General features: G+C 39.3%; 1 long non-coding RNA gene across 1 annotated transcript in view; it reads right to left on the bottom strand.

Annotated features, from left to right (window-relative positions):
- Window positions 1–6,266, bottom strand: part of LOC121389887 — an 11,098-nt gene extending 4,832 nt beyond the window's left edge. The window contains exons 1-2 of the long non-coding RNA XR_005960110.1: window positions 6,196–6,266; window positions 180–300 (exon numbers count right to left, since the gene is read on the bottom strand). This is a non-coding gene — a long non-coding RNA (uncharacterized LOC121389887). The remainder of the gene's footprint in view (window positions 1–179; window positions 301–6,195) is intronic.
- Window positions 6,267–14,884: the final 8,618 nt, after the last annotated feature.

A 14,884-nucleotide genomic window follows, 5' to 3' on the forward strand; every position in this document is an offset into this window, starting at 1 on the left:
GGTTTTCTATCAGTTGACGTATTAGTCTTAATGATCTAGCTATATTGAATGTTTTAGTTTTTCGGTTGATATGTTTTGGAGTTTTAATAACATATATTTGATGGAATCAGATATAAGTACGTCTTATATATTGTGGGGATCATATCACAATGAAAGGTAGTGGTGGTGTATATACGTACATTTTCTCATTAACCTACTGAAAGCTTCACGGAGTCTTACGTCAGATGTTATAGAAGGACTCGTCGACAACGATACCAACATCACCAACATCACCAACACCAGCAGCACTCCCTTGTTCATCTGATAGAAACACAGACACGTTCTATACAGTACAGTATATAGAGAAACATAGTGTGCAGCACTCCCTCGTTCATCTGATAAAAACACAGACACGTTCTATACATTACAGTAACATAGAGAAACAGTGTGCAGCACCCCTTGTTCATCTGATAAAAACACAGACACGTTCTAAACAGTACAGTAATATAGAGAAACATAGTGTACAGCACCCCCTTGTTCATGTGATAAAAACACAGACACGTTCTATACAGTACAGTAATATAGAGAAACATAGTGTGCAGCACTCCATTGTTCATCTGATAAAAACACAGACACGTTCTATACAGTACAGTAATATAGAGAAACATAGTGTGCAGCACTCCATTGTTCATCTGATAAAAACACAGACACGTTCTATACAGTACAGTAATATAGAGAAACATAGTGTGCAGCACTCCCTTGTTCATCTGATAAAAACACAGACACGTTCTATACAGTACAGTAATATAGAGAAACATAGTGTGCAGCACTCCATTGTTCATCTGATAAAAACACAGACACGTTCTATACAGTACAGTAATATAGAGAAACATAGTGTGCAGCATTCCATTGTTCATCTGATAAAAACACAGACATATTCTATACAGTACAGTAACATAGAGAAACATAGTGTGCAGCACACCCTTGTTCATCGGATAAAAACACAGACACGTTCTATACAGTACAGTAATATAGAGAAACATAGTGTGCAGCATTCCATTGTTCATTTGATAAAAACACAGACATATTCTATACAGTACAGTAACATAGAGAAACATAGTGTGCAGCACACCCTTGTTCATCGGATAAAACACAGACACGTTCCATACTATACAGTAACATAGAGACACATAGTGTGCAGCACTCCCTTGTTCATCGGATAAAACACAGACACGTTCTATACAGTACAGTAATATAGACAAACATAGTGTGCAGCACTCCCTTGTTCATCGGATAAAACACAGACACGTTCCATACTATACAATAACATAGAGACACATAGTGTGCAGCATTCCCTTGTTCATCTGATAAAAATACAGACACGTTCTATACAGTGCAGTAATATAGAGAAACATAGTGTACAGCACTCCCTTGTTCATCTGATAAAAATACAGACACGTTCTAAACAGTACAGTAATATAGAGAAACATAGTGTGCAGCATTCCCTTGTTCATCGGATAAAACACAGACACGTTCCATACTATACAGTAACATAGAGACACATAGTATGCAGCACTCCCTTGTTCATCGGATAAAACACAGACACGTTCTATACAGTACAGTAATATAGAGAAACATAGTGTGCAGCACTCCCTTGTTCATCGGATAAAACACAGACACGTTCCATACTATACAGTAACATAGAGACACATAGTGTGCAGAACTCCCTTGTTCATCTGATAAAAATACAGACACGTTCTATACAGTACAGTAATATAGAGAAACATAGTGTGCAGCACTCCCTTGTTCATCTGATAGAAACACAGACACGTTCTATACAGTACAGTAATATAGAGAAACATAGTGTATGATAAAAACACAGACACGTTCCAGTTACACTGGTCTGCAGCAATGAAAAAATAACAGGAACGCTCCGTAATAAACATAGAAAAATTGCCTTTTTCATCTGATAAAAACAGACACGTTCTATACAGTAGTGATATAGAGAAACATAGTGTGCAGCAAATTTGATAAAACACAGACACTCTATACCTTAGTGTGCAGCACTCCCTTGTTCATCGGATAAAACACAGACACGTTCCATACTATACAGTAACATAGAGACACATAGTGTGCAGCACTCCCTGTTCTATACAGTACAGTAATATAGAGAACATAGTGTGCAGCACTCCCTTGTTCATCGGATAAAACACAGACACGTTCTATACAGTACAGTAATATAGAGAAACATAGTGTGCAGCACTCCATTGTTCATCTCATAAAAACACAGACACGTTCTATACAGTACAGTAATATAGAGAAACATAGTGTGCAGCACTCCCTTGTTCATCGGATAAAACACAGACACGTTCTATACAGTACAGTAATATAGAGAAACATAATGTGCAGCACTCCCTTGTTCATGTAAAACACAGACACGTTCTATACAGTACAGTAATATGAAACATATTGTGCAGCACTCCCTTGTTCATCGGATAAAACACAGACACGTTCTATACAGTACAGTAATATAGAGAAACATAATGTGCAGCAGTCCATTGTTCATCTGATAAAACACAGACACGTTCTATACAGTACAGTAATATAGAGAAACATATTGTGCAGCACTCCCTTGTTCATCGGATAAAACACAGACACGTTCTATACAGTACAGTAATATAGAGAAACATAATGTGCAGCAGTCAATTGTTCATCTAATAGAAAAAACAAACATTTTGTGGGTTTAAATCTGTAAGTCACATAAAGATTTTTAGGTTCGGCTGTCAACTTAATTTATGTTTACGTCATCATAGACTCGTGGCTTTTTGTAATCGTCTTACATTTCTGTTATCATATTGAAGTAGGAAGAGTATCCTGCCTTTGTTTCAAAAGTATATTAAAGTACATTTAGAACGAATATGTTTAGAACGAACTACTGCATAGATCGAACTGATCATAAAATCCCGTTTTATCTCTCTGTACATTAATAACAAACTTATGCAAATGTGTATAACGAACTACTGCTATAACGAACTAACTATCACAGTCCCTTCCGGTTCGTTATAACAGTACTTAACTGTTTATAATGCAACTGCAGATATAAAGTAGGCTGTATGCGTTCAACACGAAGAAACATAAAAAAACCCACATGGAGCCTAAAATTATGAGAAAAAATATATGAAAACTGGTAAACATCTAGCGAACAGCAATTGCCCATTTCTAAATACACTAACAGAATGTTTAATAATATGTTTTTATAAGTTTATATTTTGACTGTAAGTCACAATCCGATTAATTTGTAAGTTTCTTAATCTTGTTAATGTTTTGTTTATTAAATATGATTCATGAAAATCCTTGAAATAAAATTTTGAAAACTCAACTTAGTTCTAGTACTTAGTACTAATAACTAGTACTATGATGACCAGTTACTATAATAAAAAAAACAAAAACAGGAATAATAAACATGAAAAATTGCCTTTTATATATGAACAATTACAAATAGCATGAACACACTTTTAAATTGACTGACTGCCTTATGGAAGGTTTCATCATCATAAGCATAAGAGATGAGTGGGTAAAAGGATCGCTGTGTCATTATACCTGGGGACTAATTAACTAAACTCTCGCAACTTTGCGATCTCTCAGTGCAGTGCTAAACGACTTGCAAAGAGGATGTTTTGTTGTCTAGCAGAGCCTAAGAGATCTTTGCGAATTAGGCCCATGGCCGTTGGGAACACCATAAGCGTACGCGACGGGGTGGGTTTTGGACCCCCCAACCCCCCACCACCACCACCCCCACCCCACCCCTCCCGAGTGCTGGGGAAGGGGGAAACGGCGGACTCGTTCGTGCAAAATAAGCTTGCCTGAACACTGTTAGTCGGTGTAGTGATCCACTGAACTGTTAAAACTCACTCTTAGTCATTGATATTTCTATTAATTGATAAACCTTTTAGCATGAAAACCATTCAATATAATTGTTATCGATGATATGGTGGGCTCGCACTAAGAAACCATAGAGCCCAGAATTACCATTAATTTATTATTATTATTATTATTATTATTATTATTATAATTATTATTATTATTATTATTATCATCATCATCATCATTATTAACAAATATCAGTACATTATATGTAAGAGATAATTTTGTTGTATATGATATGGGCAAGTTATAATTATTTGCGAGTACTGATACATGTAATATGCTTCGAATTATGGAAAATGTTTTTAAGTTTTCAAACATTACTTTTAAATGTTTAAGCAGTTATTAGTTGGAATAACACGCACTGAATAAAGACCTTGTTTACGGTCATGTAATAAGCTCAACAAAATGTGGTACATACTCTTGAAAATAATATAAATGGAAAATATTGGAATAAATAAAATATATTTAAGTAAGATAAGCGCCAGTATTCGAAGTTAATTAAATAAAGCAGAAAGAAAACTGTTGTTCGTTTACTTCACATTATAATTTAATTTGTATGTGTACCACCGGACTTAAATTTTTATTCTCCGGCCAGGTCTTGAAATCCTGACAGTCAGACCGGCATTCCCAAGGAACGTAAGTCCTGGGACTTGCATTCCTAGGTAATATTAGACCTAGGACGGACAACTGTTCCCACGGACTTGCATTCCGTTTACACTGGTATTAGAGATTAAGTGAGTGAGAGAGTATCTAGTATAAATAAATAATACCAGAGAAATAGCACATCCTTCCGGTACACCAGTATTAGTGATAAGCGTGGGTGAGAGAGTTTACAGTATGAATAGTGTACCGGAGAAATAACACAGCCCTGCTGTGCGCAATACAGATATAGGTTAGCTATTAACCGAGTCTGTGTATTTTGTCAACTGGGGGGGGAGATTGAAGATGACTCATTCATTGTATATTAGTCCTAGGACGGACAACGTTTTACGGACTTTGCATTATATTAAAAAATATTATTAGAGATTAAGTCCATCTATGAGAAATTAATAAATAAACTAATACCAAATAAATAGCACATCCTTGTGCTAACCAGTAAATAGTGATGAGCGTGGGTGAGAAAGTTTACAGTATGAATAGTGTACCGGAGAAATAACACAGCCCTGCTGTGCGCAGGTATTAGAGATCAGCTTGGGTGAGAGAGTTTACAGTATGAATAATGTACAGTATGAATAGTGAACAGTATGAATAGTGTTCAGTATGAATATCAGAGGAATAACACAGCCCTGGGGTAATTAGAGAATACTCAACGAGCTACGAGGCAATACGGTTTATTTTGCCCCATTGAATAGATGGTGTCCTTCCCGATTTATTGGCGAGAGAAGGACAACCTGAATTTACGATGCAAAGTAAACGTATTGCCAAGTAGTGAGTTGGGTATTCTATTTATTACCCATTATCAATATTTATCATTTTATGGAAGATTTTGAAACGATACTACTGTTGAAAATAAATTTAAAGTTGAGAACACGAGACAGCGTCGCGTCATAGCTGTGACGTACGCGTCACTGACGACGTAAGTTAGCTGTTGACATAGTGAAGCACTGTTTATGACGTCAAAAGGTATCTAGGGAAAGACATATTTGTTTTCTTTCCCTTGGTGAATATCATTTTAAAAAATGTCATTCACCACTTCTTTCTGTCAATATGGTTAATCAGCTGGTATTACTTATTACCGTGGGTGACAGAGTATACCGTATGAATAGCCGACTAGTTGTCTGGTGTTTAGTGTGGTCATTTGGTTTACGTAAAGCACAGAAAACTGTCTAGCGAACATTTTTTTCTGTCGGTCGTCGTGTACGTTTTTTCTTTTTACACTGTTTCGCGAACGTTAGCGTTGTTCGTGCCACTGAACGGAGATTTTGCAACCCCCCTGAGCTACAATTTTTTTTTTTTTTAAAGTTTATTTAACGATTTTATGGCGTCGGAGATATTGTTAAGGACCACACAGATATTGAATAGAAACCCGCTGTCGCCACATCATCGGCTACTCTTTTCGATTAACAGTAAGGGATCTTTTATATGCACCATCCCATAGACAAGTTAGTACATACCACGGTCTATGATGTACCAGTCGTGGTGCACTGGCTGGAGCGAGAAATAGCCCAATGGGCCCACTGACGGGGATCGATGCCAAAACGACCGCAAATCAAGCGAGCGCTGTACCACTGGGCTACGTCTCGCCCCTTCCCCTGAGCTGGAAGTGAACCCAATAGTAACTAATATTACCTTGCTCGGAACTGTGAGAAGTGCGTTACGGGAAGCAAACTTACTCTGCACACATCTACAAAGTATGTGCCTCAGACCACATTTAAATACATATGTCAAGTTGCATACAGGCAATAAAAAGAATATTTGATACCAAATATGGCTATTGGAGCCTGTGAAATGGGGGACTGCCTGTGCCACAAAAGGCGGCAATCTGCGTCAAATTATTCCCAATAGTGGACTAGTAATTATGCAATAACTTTAAAAGTTACAGACATTTTTCTGAACAACAAAAAGAAACTTGCTCCTTATTGTGTTCTCTGCAATTGAAATATAGCAGTTGGCAGGAATATGATTTTTTCAACAAACAAAAAACAATTTAATTTAAATTGATACATTTTCAAAAAAAAAATTCCCACAAAGTTCTCTTTTTAAACAAAATTTAATCTTTAAAACTGTAAAATTTTGGATACTGCACACAGTCAATATATGCCAATTACAAATTAGGACTGCTCGAGTGTCATTCTGGTGAGGGTAATTAGCAAGGTGTCTGCACACCGTAACAGGTCACACCTGAATGCAGAGGACAGGGCACCAGTCTGCAAAGATGCAGTACCGAATACACAGTGAACAAAAAAAAGCTGTCAACTGCCACTGCACTGAAATGTTTTAATGCATCAGAACTGAAAGTGACATCACACATGAACATATATATAAGGGTGGACATGCATACCACAATAAGTATTTCACTGTTTTATACACTACGAGTCACATCCATGGAAGGCAATACAAGACGAAAGACACAGTTCAAGAAGGGACATGCACCTTGGAATAAGGGTGCAACTCTGCTGCATGAACATGCAAGTCCAGAATCTCACACTGAGAAGTTGCGACCAGTAGTCCGGATGAATATAGACGAGTTTGCCTTGGTCACGAAGTCGAGTTCCACTTCAGCCACCATATCCACTCCAGATTGCGAAGGTGTGTCACAGCCAGTCCGCCTGCTACGTCCCATTACGAGTACATGTACTGCGTCTGAAATGAAAGAAGAACAACAGTGTAAAGACAAAGAAGGCATGAGAATAATGGACAATGACAGAATGGTAGATGCATGGAATGCAGCTTTCAGATACCACTCAACAGCTTCCCCTGAGTGCGACGAGCCTGAAATGCAAATATTAAAAGAGGTTAAGTGGGGTCTTTGTTGGAAAGTCACACTACACTGTGTGAATTGTGACTTCACTGCTCCTGAAAGCAAATTGTACAATGAGGTGAAGACAAATAAACCTGGCCCAAATGCAGCAAAAACTAATGTGGGTCTTGCTATCGGTCTCCAAGATACTCCCGTCGGCAATACGAGAGCGAGAGTGCTATTGGCAGGCATGGACATTCCACCACCGTGTCGGAGCAGTATGCAGAGAACATCATACAAGGTATCAACGGCTGTAACAGATCTAAATGAAAAAGATATGGCACAAAAAGTTGAGCTACTGAAAGACATTAACATGAAACGTGGAAATGAACGTGATGAAATTAACATAGCCATGGATGGGAGATACAACTCCACGACAATAACAAGTCGGAAGAAACCGGGCCAGAATGCATCACAAGCTATAGGACTTGCGTGTGAAACAATGACTGAAAGAAAATTCATTGTAAGTGCCTGCTTCCAGAATAAACTTTGTTGGACCGGAGCCTGGTTAAGAAACAAAGGTATTCATGTGACGTGTCCGGTGGTCATCCTGACTGCACAGCAAACTTGCCGCCATTTGCTCCGCTGTCGGAATACGAGATGGGAAAAGATATCGGAACAGACTTGGCTCTACAAGGTATTCTCATAAAATACGTCACAACAGATGGAGATTCCAGATCATCTGCTGGAGTTGGTAGTGCTTTGAAACTTCTACATCCAATGTGGAAAGTGCAGCGGCTAGCCGATCCAACCCACTTAGGTCAGAGTCAGTTTCGTAAGTGTTACAAAGCTAACTTCAGTCCCGACATGTTTACTGGGTACACCCGTGAACAAAAGCGTGAAGCACAGAAGGTATTCAGCCAGGATATGAAAGCAAGGTGCAGTTTAATTCTTAAAGAACTGATGAAACTACACACTGGTAATATCGGTGTACTGAAACGAAACTTACCAAAGGTCCTGCAATCGACACTTTCGTGCTACGGTGGTGACTGTTCAAAGTGTTCGCGGTACTCGGTCGTCTGCAGTGGAGGAATAACGAACAACTGGTGGCACCGATCCATGTTCCTCGGTACACACAGAATCACAGAGCTGAATATGAATGAAAATGACAAAATGTTAGTACTGGAACTTCTGAAGATTAAACTAAGTATTTCAGCTGTAGAGCAAATGAAACTGTATACAGACACACAGAAATGTGAGGCTGCGAACCGTTCTCTCAGTGTTTCCTTACCTAAGAATGTGAACTATTCACGAACGATGACTGGGAGAGCTGCATCCACCATCCACAGGCTGAACAACGCCCCGGGAACATCCATGATAGAAAAGTGCAAGTACTGTGGCATCGAACTGTCAGCTCGGGTGAGGCGTTCACTGCGTCAGATGGACAAAGAGTCGGACTATCAAAAAAGATATCAAAACAATCCACAGGTGATTAAAAGGCACTTAGTCCAGCAAGGAAGTAAAATTAGAGATCACTTACGATATAAACATTTGCACAGAGATCAACAAGCTGACTACAAGAAAGGATTATTAGATATTGACAGTCAAAGAACAGACAACTCCTGTGACCACAGTTATTCAAAGTAATTTTTGTCACAAACCTTCAAGTGATACATATAATATAGGAACTATCAGTTTGCATGATAGGATTTCTGCTGTGGATATGAACCCTAGACACTGAAGACTGACTTTAAACAATAAAAAATAGTAATGTGAATAAATGTATGCTTTTGAATAAATGTATCATGTGATATTTATATGTGATATTTATATGTGATTTTATGACATAAATATATTCTTTAAATTAAACTTTGTTATTGTTTTACATTCTTATATGTTATGCATTCTGAGATGCAAGAGGCAGGGAGGGTATTGTCCATGTCCCTGACAGACATCCCGGTTCACACATTGTATGCGCGAGCTGTTAATTGCATGTGGCTCAGCAGATAAGTGATCTTTAAAACATACAAAGACGGTTATGGCACAGGTGACTGATGTCACTGCCATCTATGTCCATCTCCTTATTAAAGACCATGAAACTTAATCTGTGAGCATTTACTGTACGATACTGGCCTGTGATTGGTGATTTGAACTTAATAGCACCATATCCATTTGGTCTGGGAGGCCCATTCCACATTATACATTCACCATTTGGCCCAGGATCACATTTTGAAAAAATTACCCTCTGGTATTTTTGATAAAAAGCCTCCATTTTCACTTGTTCAATTAGCTCAATTACTCAAAGTGAGGCCCTCACAGGGTGCAGGGATACATTCTGATTGAAAAGAATGACCTATGACCTGATAGGGGTACAATGCATGCTGAATTATGTCATAATTTGTGAAATTAAAAATTTTGAAAATATAAATATAATAAAATTTAATTTAATTAAACAAAATAAAATATTCACCACCCAAACTGATTAGTTTCAGATTTCCACCTATCTGGACAATTAGCATGTACATTTTGAGTGCTGTAACTGACATTGTTACCTCACAATTAGGTATCAAAGTGTGTCACCCTGTGTCAAACATCCTACTATATCAGGCCTCAGACCACAATTAATTTCACTATGTATTCTCATGTAGCCCCAGTGGCTGTAGCACTTTTATTAATTTCACCAGGCCATTAGCATTTCACGGGAAACATTACCTGCCTGGGCCCATTGAACACTCGAAAGGACGACATCTGTTGTCCAGCTCTTTTCCGCGTTATATCAATGTAAACAAACACACGTGGGCTAAGGGACCGAATCACACCCATTTCTCTGCATTTTACACAAATTTTGCATGACTTCAATGTGCTCTGGGGGACATTATGCAGTATCCAGTGTAAACCAAGTGCACATATTCACTAACTGCATCCTCTCACCTGTCAAACCCAGTGTAACAATCCAGTATACTAAGCAGCTCCCCAGCCATTAATCACATCACAAGAAAACTATATTTTCTCGCATTAACTTCCGTATTTTGGACAACCAAATGGGTGGATAACTCTAGTCTGAGGCCGTATGTGAAGTGAAATGGCGTATGGCGTTCCTTATTATATCTCCGCACTCACGTGGAGTCTCGCATTGGGCGTAACCATTGATTACATCAAAGATCATATCTAGTCAAAATGCAAAATATGTAATGAATATGATATGTATTCAGTAATTTTGCGATCAGAGTTCACTGATACAACGAAAGGGGTGTAGATGTATGCTCGACCGGCATGGCGAAGGGAGGGGAATATCTGCACGTGGACGTCTCAAAAAGATAAGTTAAAATATAAATACATATGTAATGTGTTTTAAGCTGATAATGAATAATTCAGGTTGTAACAGGAAAATATAATATGCAACCTGCTGCCGTCTGTGTTGATCAGTTTTAACATTACCATAATGTTCCAAAGTTGGAAATTCTCCACGAAAGGTTTTTATGCGTGGTGCGTGCGATATACGCACGCACGCACGCATACACACACAGAGACAGATACACACGTATACACACCACACCAAACAGACACACATTCTCTCTCTCTCTCTCTCTCTCTCTCTCTCTCTCCTCTCTCTCTCTCTCTCTCTCTCTCTCTCTCTCTCTCTCTCTCTTCCGACGCTATATAACCGTAAGTAAAATGTGTTGAGTGCGTCATTAAATAAACCATTTCCTTCCTTCCTTTCTCTATCTCTCACATACATACGTACGTACGTATGTATGACATACATACACACACATACACACACACACACACACACACACACACACACACACTGCGGGCGATTCGGTGCTTAACGTTCAAGTCCCAACAACGGCCAAATATATTCAAACTAACGGAATCGAGTCTATCGGAATTTCCCCGTTATCTTTCGGACCTTCTCCTCAGGCCAGAGAATAGTGTCGGTAGGTCGTCAAACTGTTACTCCACTGCCACAAAAAAAAAGGCCACCACTTCCAAACGTCCTGAACGTATGATAACACAGCCCATCGCCAAACGCTCCACTGCAAATCACCTAACACCACTACCTAAATGCAAAAATACCCCCAAAACAGGTTTTGGTAGGGGAGGTAGTGTAGAATCTGAATCTGAATGATGCCCAGCTGGCATCGTTGAGCGTTTTAAGTTTTTCAAGATGGCGTCCAAGATGGCGGCTGGCGTAACCCGTAAGACTAAAACACGCGTATGTTCGCAAGTTTAAGTTGGATTTTCTGTTGTAATACTTCTTTTTCAATGTTTTGTAGTCAATAAATCCATCTAGAGAAGTTACAGAGCAAATGGAGTCCACTTAGTGCCTCAAATGACAGATATTGGAATCTTGGACGCCATCTTGAAAAACTCAAAACGCTCAAAGATGCCAGCTGGGCATCATTCAGATTCAGGTTCTACACTACTTCCTCTACCAAAATCAACAATAATCTGCTTTGGGGGTATTTTTGCAAGGTAACCCCCCCCCCCGGCTACTGGATTATTACGTAACACGAAAACAAATCAAACGAAGATTACTACAAATCGCATGTTACACGTTGATTGTGTGTTTATACTTATTTTCGTGCTTCTATCCGATGAAGGTTCAAGCACGCTGTCCCTGGTACACACCTCAGTTATTCGGCCTGTCTGTCAACGATAGAGGGTTAATGGTTAGTAACAGAGGAAAGTATGTAGTGGCCTTACACCTACAAGTTGTTAAATTCGATATCGGGATGCGAACTCAGTACCCACCAGCTTAAAGGTCCAATGGTTTAACCACTACACCGTTCATCATAGGCGTACAGAATCCCATTCCTTGCAGGGGGGGGGGGGGGGAGGGGGCAGGCTGATCTTTGCCCGAATTAAACCGAAATGCCCGAATTTCGATAACAACGTTTATTTAAATTAGCATTACTGCCAAACAGCTATATATAGGGTTGCAAACGAATAACTAAGCATTTAGTCATAGTATACAAAAAAAATATTGTGGTCAGAATTATTAAAACACATGGTAGAAAGGTTTACGGCTAGCTCATTTTTCTCGAAAATCTCTATTGTTTTTGCCCAAATTTGAGGATTTGTTTCCGCTCTAAAAACCCCACCCCTCCCGTCTCGTACGCGTATGCCAGTGATGCCTGTTACATCGTTTTACTGCAATTTTTCCCTTTATGACCCATTGGCCTATTTCTCGTTCCAGACAGTGCTCCACAACTTGTGTAACAAAGGCCGTGGTATGTACTATTCTGTCTGTGGGATGGTGCATTTAATAGATCTCTTGCTGCTAATCGAAAAAGAGTATCCCATGAAGTGGCGGGAGAGGGTTTCCTCCCTCAATATCTGTGTGGTCCTTAACCACATGTCCGACGCCATATAACCGTAAATAAAATGTGCAGAGTGCGTCGTTAAATAAAACATTTCCATCCTTCCTTCTCCCTTTATGAGAATATACTCGCTGCCACCGACCTCGGTGCTGTCGTGGTTAAGCCATCGGACATAAGGCTGGTAGGTACTGTGTTCGCAGCCCGGTACCGGCTCCCACCCAAAAAGCGAATGTTTTGACGACTCGGTGTAAAACCACTACACCAACTTTTCTCTCTCACGTCCAATCGGTCAAGGATCGATCCCCATCGGTGGGTGAATTGATCCTGCCAGTACTCAATAACTGGTGTAACAAAGGTCATGGTATGTACTATCCTCTCAGGAACGGTGCATATAACATATCCCTTGCTGCTAATCTGAAAAAGTTGCCAATAGTATGGCGACAGTGGGTTTTTCTTCATTATCTATGTGGTCCTCAAACATAATATTATGTCTGATACCATATATATATACACTCATTTTATATATATTTACACATATACATATACATATACATGTGTGTGTGTGTGTGTGTGTGTGTGTGTGTGTGTATATATGTGTGTGTGTGTGTGTGTGTGTGTGTAACCATAATTAAAATGTGTTGAGTGTGTCATTAAATAAAACATTCATTCCTTCACTAATAACTAACAACTAACCACTGACATGGACAGACAGCCAGATAACCGAGATGTGTGCCCAGGACAGCGTGCATGAACCTTAATTGGCTATAAGCACGGACATAAGTATAAATGAATTACTGAATACTCGCCGAGGTCACTGGTCTGGCCACAGATGAAGATGGCAACTTGATTCGTCTTGTGTGGCTATGCATTAATCTCTCCTCGTTACTCCGGCTTTACAGGAGTGTTTGGTAATATAATAAGACCTACATTAAACAATCAAACATCATTAAACCGCCAGCATAGGATAAAATCTAAACAAGCCCGCAATAAGAGATGCAATATCTTTGTAGTCATATAAATAATGAACTAATGAAATAAATAATGAACTAATGAAATAAATAATGAAATAATGACGTTAATTTCAGATCTCGACGTTCGGCGTTTAAGAATGTATGTCACTCAGGCTCTCTCTCCATCATTCTCCTCAGATTAGAGTTCAAGGGAAGTTATTTGATTCTTAGCTCCCCTTTAGCATGTGAATTATATGTACAGGCGCGGATACAGGGTTTCTGAAAGGGGGGGGGGGGGGGGGTGTCCAAATGTGATGACCGATCTCTCCTTTTACACAGAACAGTTAATATAATCACGTTTCCCCTTAAAGGTTATGGTCGGTTTTCAAAAAGGGGGGTCCGGGCCCATGGACACACACCCCCCTCCGGATCCGCCCCTGATGTATCAAACTTGTAATATCTTAAATAGCTCCTCTTAATGCAAGTTGGAAGAGCAATCAATTACTCCCTTCAAGAAATATTTACAGAGGTCTGTAATCTGTTTAAACCATTCTGCTTCCTTTCACAAAATTAAGAACGTACAACAGAAAAAAAAAGTTTTTTTAAAGACGCACTCAACTTATTTTATTTACGGTTATATGGCATCAAACATATGGTTAAGGACCACATAGATATTGAGAGAGGAAACCCGCTGTCGCCACTTCATGGCTACTCTTTTCGATTAAGCAGCAAGGGTTCTTTTGTATGCACCATCCCACAGACAGGGTAGTACATAACATGGCCTTTAATACACCAGTCGTGGCGCACTGGCTGGAACGAGAAATAGCCCAATGGGCCCACCGATGGGGATCGATCCTAGACTGACCGCGCATCGAGCGAGCGCTTTATCACTGGGCTACGTCCTGCCCCTGTACGTAAAACAAGCAGAATAGTAATAATAATAAAAACAATAACAGGAATAATAATTATTATTATTACAGTCAAACCTGTCCTAGCGTCCACCTGTGCTCAGCGGTCACCTGCCTTAAGCGACTACTTATTTCACTCCCAAACTATTTATAATGTAAATACACCTGTCTAACGCGGCCAGCAGCCAGCGGCCATCTAAATCGGATCCCAAATCGCTAAAATACCTGTATTAAGCGGCCACAGTAAAGTTTTACAATTATATAACAGAGATATTTTAACAACAGCGATAAGATGCAGCAAATAACCGGTCTTCACACCTTCAGGAATATTAGTACCCATTCAGTCCCGACATCTCTACTGTGTAACAATTGAGAAAGTCTGACTCTTAAATG

The sequence above is a fragment of the Gigantopelta aegis genome, chromosome 15, assembly GCF_016097555.1.
Source record: "Gigantopelta aegis isolate Gae_Host chromosome 15, Gae_host_genome, whole genome shotgun sequence".
Taxonomy (NCBI): domain Eukaryota; kingdom Metazoa; phylum Mollusca; class Gastropoda; order Neomphalida; family Peltospiridae; genus Gigantopelta; species Gigantopelta aegis.